The sequence below is a fragment of the Thermobia domestica genome, chromosome 17 (genome assembly GCF_964235325.1).
Source record: "Thermobia domestica chromosome 17, izTheDome1.hap1.1, whole genome shotgun sequence".
In the NCBI taxonomy this organism is placed as follows: domain Eukaryota; kingdom Metazoa; phylum Arthropoda; class Insecta; order Zygentoma; family Lepismatidae; genus Thermobia; species Thermobia domestica.
In genome coordinates, this window is record NC_137470.1 from 155990177 (window position 1) to 156003652 (window position 13476).

At 37.6% G+C, this 13476-nt stretch overlaps 1 protein-coding gene across 1 annotated transcript in view; it reads left to right on the plus strand.

Annotated features, from left to right (window-relative positions):
• Nucleotides 1-11982, plus strand: part of LOC145673778 (uncharacterized) — a 58375-nt gene extending 46393 nt beyond the window's left edge. Inside the window, exon 3 of the mRNA XM_081743536.1 lies at nt 8624-11982. The gene's annotated coding sequence lies outside the window, so the exon portion shown is untranslated. The remainder of the gene's footprint in view (nt 1-8623) is intronic.
• The last annotated feature ends 1494 nt before the right edge of the window (nt 11983-13476 follow it).

Consider the following 13476-nt stretch of genomic DNA (forward strand, 5'->3'; position numbering starts at 1 on the left):
GGTAGCCACTGGCCAACTCTCCATTGGCCAAACCAGTGTCGAGTTGAACAGTGGCCAGCGGTTACAATTTGGACCAAAATATTTACCATCCTTTTAGATATTGATCAACACCAATATGATCTCCCTATGACTCCCAAGGTATGGCTCCTTAAACCTCTGAAAATCGGCATTTTTGGCCAATATCTCGTTAACGGTAAGAGTGATGCCAAAAATTTGATCACTTTCTGTGATAGTTTTTGATGCTCTATCGAATGCAGGGTTCAAAATTTAAAAAGTCGCAAATAACAGACAGACAGACACACAGAGATAGAGAGTTCAGTAAAGAACTTTTTAAGTTCGTTGAAAAGATAGAACTAGATTGTTTTTATAAGACAGAGTACAGATGAAGTGTAAGATTAAATTTTCACCGTACATCAATCATTTCCCTGTTAGACATGTATCCTTTTATTGAAAAAGTGTACAAATGTATGTTGAATTACGAAGATTGCGGGCGGGGGGGCAGTAGACCTTTCCTTGTACATGCGCCCCTGTTCAAAAACTTCTCTTTTGTAGTTTAACGTCCCACGATAGAGAAAGAGAGTAGATGGATAGGTAGATACATAGATAAACTCTCTTAGGAAACAAACTATACAAGGCAAACAAAACCAAATTTTTGCTGGATACCTCAAGTAACAAGTACAGATCTACACAGGATTCTAATACAAGGTGGTGTGATGAAATTAGGTAGCACTGCGAATGTCTTGGAAATTAATTGTCTAAGATAGATGGTTGTCAAAAATATTGGAAAGACCTTAAGCCAGGAATGGATCGACTATTGTTGATAATGGATGTATGCGTTTCAAATGCAAATAACCCTTACGACTACATTCATGTGATCCCTGTTCTCATTCCTGACATCTGAGCATTTGAGATAACGCTTATAACTTCTTCTGAGAGATCATTTGTTCAACTCTGTAGCTATAATAATTTCTAGAAGCGAAGATAGTTAAACTAAAATTCACTGTTCCTGGGAATAAGTTGGTAAAATTTATTGTCATGTGTGAATATAAATACAGGTTCTAGCGAACCGGCTGAGTAGTACCACTGACAATAATGAATGAGAGACGGTGATGATTAAATGATTTTTTAAAGTTTAACGTCCCATGCATTTGCCCGTTTGATTAAGGGAGACGATGATTAAAGCAAGTGATTGATTATGAGAAAATTGGTGGAATGGGAAAGTGGGAGGAAATGAGAGTTCCCCTAGAAAACCGACGAGAATGAAGTTGTTCAACACAAACTTACTTGGCCGGAGATCGAGTCAAGGACCCTACGAATCAGAGCCACCACGTCCCCAACGGTGATGATGAGATGGATGATAATAGCAAAATAACAAAAATGGAACTCAAAAAAAAAAACTTGTACACGGTACTTGTCCACTACAAAACCCACTTGGCAAAGATTTGGAATAGAACCAGAGACCTGAAATGATCACTATATCACTGAGTCACTGCAACCCCCTTTCAGAAAGTTCTATACAAGAATTAGCACATTGTAGCGATAAAGCAGAATTTTTTTACAGCTGTGACTTCCCTCTAGAACCACCAGTGACTGGCCTATTCATTTCGAAGGAACGGATATACAATTAATTTCTTTCAGTGCACTGTTCTCTTTTGTTTTTGCTCCCGCCAAGTGAACTTTGTGGTATACAAACACCGTGTGCGTGGGTTTTCTCGGGGTTCTCCCGTTTCCTCCCACTTTCTTCATTCCACCATTTCATTCATTACTCATCATCACCGTCTCCTTTAGCCTAACCGGCATAACCGTGGGACGTAAAACTCAAAAATTTCATTTCATTTCACTTTCCCTTTTGTTTTTATTATTTGCTCTACTTTATGCAACTGTCTTCTATGTTTCGTACTTAGATTATAAAACTATACAATTGCAAATTATACCAATGCACGTATCAACTAATTCATATTTATAACCAACGGTAAACATACAGTATGTCACCTTTTGCAAGATTAAAAAAAAAAAAAAAAAAAAAAAACATTTGTTTGAGTTTGTAGGATTACACAAATAAAACTTATGATCAAAATTTTCAACACAACCACATATACCATAGGTGTAATCTTACCTTTGAATAATCAATTATTTGCCGAATTCCTATACATTTTAAACACTCACACGTATTGGCTCAGGTTATGTATAACGTTACCCTTAGAGTTATAAGTACCATTCTATGAGCGTATGTAAACAATAGAAATGAAAACTGTACCTTACTTGGAACTTACTTGAAATAAACAAATAAACACAATACTGTAATATATACGGAATTACAGATAGTTTGTGGAAAATATTATTTTTTTGTTTTCAACACTAGTCAATTCAACAGAAAAGATGGCGTAAGCCTCACCTTCTAGAAATTGCTTCACGAGTCTTTCATAGACTAAAAACCATTCTAAATCAAACGCAATCTTCGTAACTTTAGCTAACAATGTTCAGAATAAAATGATAATCGATTCTGATGATTAAGATTACTTTAAACTTCATTGAACTGCATAATTTTCTCATTATACCAGGCTGTTTTGCTGCAAGAACTAAGCGACGCCACGTCCGACGCTCTGACGTAATTCTTTCCGGTGTAGCAGCTAACCCTATAAGTCACTTTAGAACACAAACAGCACATCAACTGGAAAATTCTGCCGCCATTTTGGTGAATACTGTAACATTTCCTACTGTCACACAACACAGAATAGAACGCTGTTTTCTGTATTGGAAACGGCTGTAATAAGCTATTCTAAATTAAAATAACTTTTTCTTTAATTCTAAATATTATAATCATGTTTACCACACAAACTAAATAATTTCTATTGCATAAAATTACCAGATTACACGTTTTCACTGGATACCACATGGGTCAGAGATGGCGTGGGTCAATAAAAACTTGACCCATGACCCACTACCAATCGTGACCCACGACCCATCGTAATCCACTTAGACCCACCACCCACCGTGACCCACTCTGACCCACCATCCACCGAAACCCATCTTCATCAACCCTGGCCCATGATTCACACCCTCCTCTGCACTGACTAAAGAGTTTGCACTTGTAATAACAGAAGAATGTGAAATTATCACTAATCAGAGTTTGAATTTCTACTGTCAATTGTTCAAGCATCGCTTTGTTACAATAACGATGGATCTGACCTTTCCGATATAAAATGGTAAAGTGTTGGTGATGGGCCATGTTACCATGAATTTTAATTTAGTTATCATATATAATTATTTCCTTGTTGAATTATAGATATTTTCAGTTGAAAATAGGGTGAAATTTGAAAGTTTCAAAGCAAGGTAAAGTAGAGCAACGTAGAAATAAACAGTGTAAAATTCGACTGTATCTCGAAACCCAAGTAGAAAGTCCTATTGTTAGAATTACAAATATCAATATCCAAAAGTACCTGAAGTTCTTTTTTCACTTACAAGGGACGTATGCGAACCGTGACAGCTAGATATTTATGAAAATTGGCACCCTGACTAATTGTGGATCGCTAACCATCGTAGTGATAGTCACTCGGTGCGGCAGTGCCTTGTTTACCCCCTACGTATAATACATATGCCAATCAGTTACCGGGTAAGGCTGTGCCGAATTATACCCCAAAAACGCAGGAAAAACGCAGAAAATGAAAAATGTATGCACGTTACTTGATACCTACGGGAGAGGGACACGTGATCAAGAACATGGTAGAAGTGTCGCACAAACAATGTTGGAATCCCAATACAAACTTATAGTTGTTATCCAAAAATACATGTTTCAGAATCCTAAGGTACTCACGCAACAATTTTTATAGAGGTAGTTTGGCTGCGGGCATTTAATTTGAAGTACTCACCAACTACCTCTATAAAATTGTTATGGAAATACCGCAGGATTCTGAAACTTTGATATTTGGATAGGGCACATCGCACATCTTAGTTCCTAAGTGAAGTCTTGACCCGACTACGGTAGATCCCATAGTTTTGGAACTATGGACTTTCAAAGTATTTTTTTTTTTCGTTTTCGGCAGCCTGTAACTCCGAAAGGAAGCATTTGTGCACCCAGGCTGGTCAATCTTTGTTTCTTATCTTCATGTCAGGAATCACCTCACAAACGTTGTCGGTGTTGTTTTGAAACACCCTGTATACAAGCCGAGATGAATCAAATGCAGAAACTCCCAGCGTGCAATGCTGTGGAAAGCAGCCTCTGTTCTCGAGCCGAGCCAAGTTATTCCACTAAATGTAGTGATCTTTAGTTCTTAAGCGATGGGTTACTTACCCATCGAATTTCGTTCAAAGCTCACCAGTAGTTGTTGAGAAACATACTACCACTTACAAGGCAAGCCGAGCTAATCCGAGCCGAGGCCATCCCTTACCAATCCCGGCCAACAACTATAGCACTTTTCGTTCCTTTGACCATGAGGTATTATTCCACCAAATTTAGTTCAAATGCGACTAGTAGTTACCGAGAAAAGTTCCACACAAACACACACACACACACACACATATATATATATATATATATAGACCCAGAGTGATACTAGAAGAACGATTGCACTTTGAGATAATACGTGAAAAAATTGTTTATTAATAAATTAATAACGCACTAGTGTTAAATATGTAAAAAAGAACGTCATACCAATAATCATATTTTTGATAGAGTGGATACTTCCAAATATCTAGGATCAATATTAACATACCAAAATTATATTCAGGAAGAAATTAAATGTAGACTAAAAACAGGGAATTCGTGTTATAATTCAGTTCAAAATGTTTTGTCGTAACGAATTATGTCGAAAAATTTGAAGCTTAAAGTATATAAAATAATAATCATGCCTGTTGCTCTGTATGGTTGCGAAACATGGTCGCTTACTCTGAGGGAAGAACGTAGACTGAAATTATTTGAGAACAACATCCTGAGACGAACATTTGGACCCAAGAGGGACTGGAATGGGAAATGGTGGAAACTTCATAACAAGGGACTTCATAATTTATACCGTCTACCAAATATTGTTAGGGTCATCAAGCCTAGGAGACTCAGGTGGGCAGGTCATGTAGCCAGTGGAAGAAAGTAGAAACGCTTTCGAAATTTTAACTGGAAACCCAATCGAAAAAAGTCGTTAGGAAAATCTAGGCACCGATGGGAGGATCATATTAAGATGAATCTCGTTAAAATAGAAATATAAAGGAAAAAGTGGATCCAGTTGGCTAAGGACAGAAGTCAGTGGAGAGCTTTGGTGAACGCGATATTGAAGCTCCGGGTTCTATAGGCCATAGAGTTAGTTGGTTATTTTATCTGTAATTTGTATTGTAATACATGTGCCATCTGATGGCCGATTGTTTTGCTAATGTGATGTAGTCTGGTAGTCTGAAGCTGTGAGTAATGTTGAACAAATGAAGAACACGTTCGCGTTTCTGATCCGCGTTCAAACATTTCGGAATCCGTTTCGCAGAAAGCTTGCGCATGCCCAACTGATCATGGATTATTGACCCAACATGTTCTTTGGATATGTGCACTTTGTCAGCTATCTCCTGAAGCGAAATCCGTCTGTTGCTCAAAATCTGGTCATGAATCTGGTCCACTTTTTCCGAAGTTGACACTGACACTGGCCTGCCACACCTGTCACCATCTTCTGTTGAAAATTCACCACGCTTGAAGTTCGCACACCATTTCTTCACAGTGGAATATGAAGGGCACTGTCCACCCAATGTGTCTAGCATGCAACCATGGATTTCCTTGGGCGACTTCTGTTGCAGGAAGAAGAACTTCATTACACCTCGCAACTCCTCCTTGGTGAATTTGACATCTGGCTCCGCCATGGTTCATTCAATTACCTGTAAAATAAAATCGTTCATGGCAGAATCGTGAAATTTGGTACTTAAACATATAAAAGATCAGCATTTCACATGACATCAATTACATCAGGGTAGTACATTCGGAAGGGGGTCAGGCCGAGAACTTATCAGCCGACCCTCGTACCGTCTCTAGTTTTTCAGTGATCAAGACAATATTTAAATAGCCGGTATGTTGAGTCAAAATCATACTAAAACATACCGCCTCTACTTTTTCTCACTTCGAACACTGCTCGTGGTTACATTAGTCGTGAGACAAACCCTATCGGGGTTCCAATCCATCTTAAGAATATGTACTTTGTTCTTATCATAGAAGTTGTTTTGTTCATGTCCCTGTGGGAATGAATTATTTACAATTTAGGATCAAGACGAATTCGATTTGATTTGAATTTAAGTTTATCGTTCCTTTAAGCAGAGAGGCTATATGAGACGTAGACCTATGACTTAACGTGGGATAGACACCGCATGAACTCTCGCCGGGAATCGAACCTGGGTCTCCCACGCCAAAAGCGCGTACCCTAACTGCTTGGACATGAGGTAGTTCAGAACCTAGAGGAATTAAGAGACAATTAATTGAGTCCCAGTTTGAGCGAGCTTTAAGAAAACAACTGGCTAACTTTTCCGTTGGTGGTATTATCTCCAACACAAACCCAATTAGTGGTTCGGCTCCCACTCTAAACAATAAGTTCCGCCTCAAATAGCCTCATTGCTGAAGAGAGATGTCGAACCAAAGTTAATCAATTGAACGAGTGAGTTGAAAAAGGTACACATTCCAGAAAATAGGCAAGCTAAACTGGGATGGTTATATTCATTTTATATGTACCTACACCGCTTGAGAGGAACAAGGAACGCATTCATTAATTTTAGGTCATCTTTACTGAAGTCTACGGGAACGTATGTGTGAAAAATCGAAGATATTTCTGGAATTTTTTCATGTTTCCACCCAGTGTTTGGAAGTTGAGGTTTTTGGAATATGTTCCTTTTTCAACTCACCCATTCAATTAACCTTATTTCCTTTTATTAAAAGTTTTCAATAAATAGTAGAGTCTCAATAATGTGTGATTTCTACATTATATTATATGAATTTTGATGCATATTGTAGAGTCAGAGAGTTTTAAGTTATAACATCTGAGAATATTACACTGTATGTTCTTCCTCTAAAAGAGATTGATTCATAGAGGATCGACGCTATTAGCCAGTGTCACGGTTTCCACTATAATTACGAAAATCAGTTCCATCAAAATACTGCTATTGCTTAGATCACAATCCAGTGACATAAACATTATCATCATAGTAAGAATGCATTGTAGGTCATTAACCGTAAATTGAGACGTTTCTTTCAACTAAGAGATCCAGCTAAAATGCATGTTTGGACGTAGGATTTAACTAATTTGAAAAGTCCTTTCCCCTCTTCCTGCTTCTTTCCATTCTATCTTGTAGCACTCTGTGTATCATACAAAATGTAATCAGTTGTTATTAAATTATAAAAAAAACAAAAAACAAGAAAGTTCTGTCGCTTTTCCACACACCACCTTCGAAGATCGACCTGTCATCTAAGACGTATCTGGAAGATCGAAAATAGTCCCCTTCTGCCAACGTTCTGGAAGGCCATGGATTCCTTCGCGGTAGAATTTGGTGCGCCTTGAAGCGAAGAAGGTATCAAGTGCAATTCGCACCTCTACCAGGGATTTGAACTGGCGTCCTCCAAGGTGATTGTCCAAGGAATAGAGTAAGTGATAACTGGACGGTGCAATGTCCGGGGAATATGGCGTATGCAATAATGTTTCATATCCAAAGCGTAGAGTGGTGCTATGGGTCATCCTAGCTACGTGGGGCTTAGCGTTGTTCTGTAACAGGATGACTCTTTGTAATTCAGAAGTGTTGGCTTCAGAGTTTTGAGTTTTTCTTGAACACGGCTCAACTGCTGACAGTACACAGTTGCATTGATGCTCTCACCAGCTGATAGCAGTTCCCGATGCACGATGCCGTGAGCAGCCCATCAAATACACAGGTGGATCTTCTTTTGGCGCAGTGCTGGTTTCAGCTGTTTTTAACTGGTTCGTGGGATGATAACCAATGATTTGGTTAGCAAATAAAAACAGGTGTCTGCTCGCGTTACCTTCTGGCCCGGAGTCAAATCATGTGGAACCCATCGACCCAACTTGTAGTGCTTCACAAGTTGATGGAGGTGCTGCTGAAAAGTTTCACCACTCACACTGAATTGTAGTCCATGTTTCTCACATGTATGGCCACTGTTTGCTTCAATTGCTGCCTGAAGATCTTTATTTTGTACATGTGTTGTTTTTCCGGTACGCGGCGTGTCTTGCAGTGTTTCGTTACTGTCATTAAACTTCTTAATCTACAACTGCACTGTCCGCGTAGTCAGGATACCCTCACCAAAGGCCTAGCATATCTTCCGCCCCGCTGCAGCTGTGTTTGACCCCAGTTTGAACTCGTACAGCATACAAACCCTTAGCACGCTCTGTGGAGGTCCCATGTTCACTCTGATCTTACGCAAGTTCACGGTGTAACTGAACTGCCACAAACAAGTAGTACGTTGGATATACCCACACCAACAACTGACCGCTTTATCTCCATCCGCATTCAACTCACGGTCTGAGAGCCAATGAAACACAGACCTCCACAAAAAGCGACAGGACTTTCTTGGTTACTTTTATAACAATAATTTATTATTATTATTCTAGAATGGAGTTTTCAATATCAAGTACTGATATATTAATTTTGATTCTTTTCTTAGGGTAGATCGAGCTTATGTAATACGAACCCACTCTGTGCCATGTACTGCAAGCCACTCTGAGATTCTGAACTTGATACGGCAATAAATCATGGTCTTAATATGTTTGTCTTATTAGATTTTATTACATTTTAAAAACTTCGTGACGCGACCAGAATTGTAATTTATTAGATGTAATTTTACTTTAAAATGTAAATACATGTAATATAATAAGTATTTTTGTGACCAATTCGTCAGCTCTTTGTTTCTGATTTTAAAAAAATGGCTTAAAATTATGATTTGTATGCTTGAAGGCCAATGTCTTAGTCCTAAGTTGTTAAAGATTGTAACTGTATTTCAATAGATCATTTTGTAAATTTAAAGAGAAAAGATTCATATACAACATTTCTTGCTGTAAGCTAAGGCATCTGGGTGATATTCAAGGACTTACAAGTAAAGGGTCCAAATGGATGAATCGAGTTGCGGGATGAGACTTAGTGCGTCTGATGAGGATGTGAAAATATGTATATGTGCAAAGTTATAGCGGCTGAGCGCCATAAGAAATGGAGGGGGTCAAAGTTGGTGGGAGAAGGGCTATACTATGTTATTGAAATACATCAAATAAACTGCTGAATCGTGAGAATGCTGTAAGATAGATAACGTAAATGGTGGTGGTTTCACATATTGGCAAAAGGAAAATGAGCAGAGTAGATCACGAACCTCCGCCGCCATAGTGAAATCCGCCATTTTAAAATCTGTGATATTTTTTTGAAATGGAAACGTAGTCATGTGGCATATCAATTAGGGCCAACGTGTTCTTAAAAAGTCAATTATGAACTTTAGTGATCATTATCTGCACTTGTTTGGAAGATTTGGGATCATCTGTATAGTAATTTATGAAGATCTAGGAGAATGATATTGAAAGTTCGGATTATCACGAAAACACGCATAAGTTAAAGACAAGAAAACTAACAGTGAAATTTGATATCTAACAGTGAAATTTGATAATAATAATGTAATAATATACAACTTGGATATCTAATTTCACTGTCAGTTTTCTTGTCTTATAGATATGTATAACTTATCTAACTCAGCATTTTATTTGGTGTATTTCAATAACATAGTATAGCCCTTCTCCCACCAACTTTGAACCCCTCCGTTTCTTATGGCGCTCAGCCGCTATAACTTTGCACATATACATATTTTCACATCCTCATCAGACGCACTAAGTCTCATCCCGCAACTCGATTCATCCATTTGGATCCTTTACTTGTAAGAACACTGTTCGACAAAATTCAATTTTCTTCTTTTTTCTGGGGTTGCAATAGCTGATTTTTAACTCAACAGATCTCCTAAATGCGAATCTACAATTTGTTTTGCTCTATCAGGGATAGTTTTGAAAATATTTTGTGATATATGGTTTACTATGTGTACTATAGTAGAAGTTATATTACATCTGGTAGTTGAAAATGCAATTGACTTATTGTATCTGAAATTAATACACAAAACACTATAGACATATAATCGCCATGAAAACAATGCAGATATGCCGTTTTCTGATTTGGAAGTGAAAATAAATGTAACTGTAAGTCACGAAAGGACTTAAGATAGCCGTTTGTGTCTGGTATGCTTGCAGTATAGTCCCTGGCAATTGTCCAGCAAAAATCAAGCAGAAGTGTACGCACCACTTCCCTGAGTAACGTTTATCTAATATTTGTATGTCCTTAAGAAACCTTTCACTATGTACGTCCAAAAAGTCACTGCAATTAGCTGGGAAGTAATCCAGACGATATTGAATAATGTGTACTTTCACGGACATGTTGCACCCGAAGGATCGAAAAGCGTTGATCAATTCTGTTGCTAAATGTCTGTAATTATGTGCTCATTTCTTGTCCAGGAAGTTCCATGTAATGTTCTTGAAACCAATCCATGCACGTTTTTCTCTGTCCATTAATCTGCTTTGAACACAGGCTCACGTATTAGTTCACGGATTTGTGGACCCAGAAACACGCCTTCCTTTATCTTTGCTGGACGATAACTTGAGAAGTTTGTAGAACAGATATTCAAAACCCTTGCCACTTTCATCCATTGCCTTCAGCAACTGCTTAAACAGTCCTAATTTAATATGAAGTGAAGGAATGAGGATATCTTCGTGAGCAACTAGATTTTGGCTCTCTGCATATTTTTTCTCCAACTGTCCACCTCCTTTCAGGCCATTCCTTTCTTATGTAATGGGCATTATGTTGACAACTATCCCATTCACAAAGAAAGCAAGCATATTTGATGATCCCTTGGTGCATTCTCAAAATAATTACAATAACCTTTAAGTCACAACAAATCTTCTATTTATGAGTATTATATTGGATGGAAAGTAACAAACTGTAAAAGATCATATGATCCTTTCCATCGAAGCATATGCAACAACTGGAAGAACAGTAATGCCATTATGGAGAGCACCCCTTTCATGCTAGTCTTGCATGCGTCGATGAAAAGTCGCCAGTCCTCTGCATCGTAGTGTATGGTTAGAGCTGACATTAAACCGTTTATGTCGTTGCAGAAGGACAATTGTTCACTGGAGGTGAAAACTTGATGAAATGCTCGTTCTCTGTGTCTGAACCTGGTTATATTTGTACCTGGTTGCAGTAGATTGCGTTCCTGTAGCCCTGATACTAGAAGTTTTGCTTGGATAAACCCAGGTCACGGACCAAGTCATTAAAATGAGCTTGATTGTAAATTATTGGAGAACGAGACTTGGAATACAACTGGACGCCATTTTGCAATTTTCTGTTGGAACACTGCAAAAATCTGCACAGGATATTTAGGGTGTCTCGCAAGACCACCCTCAAAATATTAAGTTAAACGTTTGAAAAATACGTCCTGTAGCGCGGGAGAAAGACAAACGAATAAATGTAGATCGGTTGTCCCAGGCGCCTTATTGACGTTCGACATTTATTACTACAATCCGAAAACTACTCCTGACACCCAATTTTTTTTATGTCATATCCGGATTCAGCACACGAAATTACATAAAACATACATTTTCAAGTACCAGAAAAAATGTTGTCGAATAGTGGAATTCATTAATCAATATTGAGCCTTCAAAACATAATATTGATGTATGAGATTGCAATAAACAACAAACTTATTATTGTTGTAATTAGTTTTATGTATTACCTCGGGTAAGCCTTCGAAAATGTAGTACTAATGTATGGAATTGCTATTAATAACAACTTACTATTGTGTTAGTTTTCAGTTTCACTTGGAGTAAATCATTGAGAAAGACAGTATTGATAGTATGAATTTCAATAAAAACGAACTTATCATTGTTGTAATTAGCTTTCTGTATCATCAGAGGTAAAACTTTGAAAATGATACCATTAATATATGAGATTGTAATAAATATAAACTTATTATTGTGTTATTTTTTTTCCTACATCACCTGGGGTAAGCCTTAGGCAATTTACATCACCGTATCTTATCGTCGGCTTCGGCGGCTCACACCAGCAACTGCAAGGCTAGCCATTGCCTCATGATAGTGATCTTGAATTAGTAATTGCAGATTCTCTAAAGAATCGAATTCTTTAACAAATTCAAAGTTAGAAACGCCACGATTCAAATTTGAACTCAATTCATACTTAATCATAATAGGATACTCCTGAATGATGTGTGCTTAAAAGTGTTAATATTTCAAAACTTTCAACTCATCCAGTTATTTAAATATGAATCTAAAATTGTAACAATGGTAACAATTACAAAATGTGATAAATAATATTTCACTTGCTACCGATCGACAGCGGCTACACCATGCCTTAGAACTCCGCTATGAACGACTTTGTGGCTGTTTTACAAGTAGTTATTGCCGTGGATGCATAGATGGCGGAAATATGCTAGAACTTGGGATACAACTTTCAAAAAGTAAGGACTACGTGAGAAATCGACAGCGGTACGGGGAGTGCCTCTGACACTACAGTATATGTTTCTATCAAGTTGTGGCATTTCATGTAAATTACTTGTTTTATGTTTCTGCATAATAAACACTTGAACGTTAAATAGATAAAGGTGCTAATTCTGGGATGTAAAGTAGGTGCTGAACTTCCTCGAATCCACAGTTGTTCACCACAGCCTTGGCAACAACAGTCGTGTGGGCTGATACATTGTCATGCAGCAGCGAGCTTAACGCACAGTGACCAAAATGATTGTAACGAACTGATTCAACTAGACAGATGGAACAGACACATTATTTCTTCCATAGATAGCACTAGGTGTTATCAAGGTCTTATGAACAATGGTGTGATATTTCCAAGAGTATTATAAAATAGAGGATCTGTATATGCCCATATATACCTTCGCTTTTGCACACTATAGGCAATATCCGAGTATCATAACAAAAATCATCCTCTTTCTCATCCTCAATGTAGTTTGGGTCTGGAAACTTCTTATATTTTGCAGTTATGACCAGACTCACAAAGGAGATTATCTTTTATATTAAAGTTCATTAAAAATCAAAGCTCGTAAGCAGTAATACGAGTAACTATTCCATTTTCGTGTTATATAGCTGTTTGAAATAATCCCGTAACAGTTGTATGACAGCTATTTTTTAAAAAAAAGGTTTAGAAACACTCCAAATTGAATTGTGTACAATCATAAAATACTTGTTAAATTTAAAGCTGTCGATAACGTATTTAGTTATGGATTAAATGAACTTGTGGTGGGAATTCTAGTTTGAGACTGGTTAATCTTCATGTTTCAATAATCTTCATAAAGTGAAAAAGCGGGAAGTGTACCTTCCCTTCTTGTCCTTAAATACGAGGAGAAATCAAATGGAAGCAGACGTTTGTTCTAAAAAAAATATTGAGTTTTTTACAAATTTATTTCAG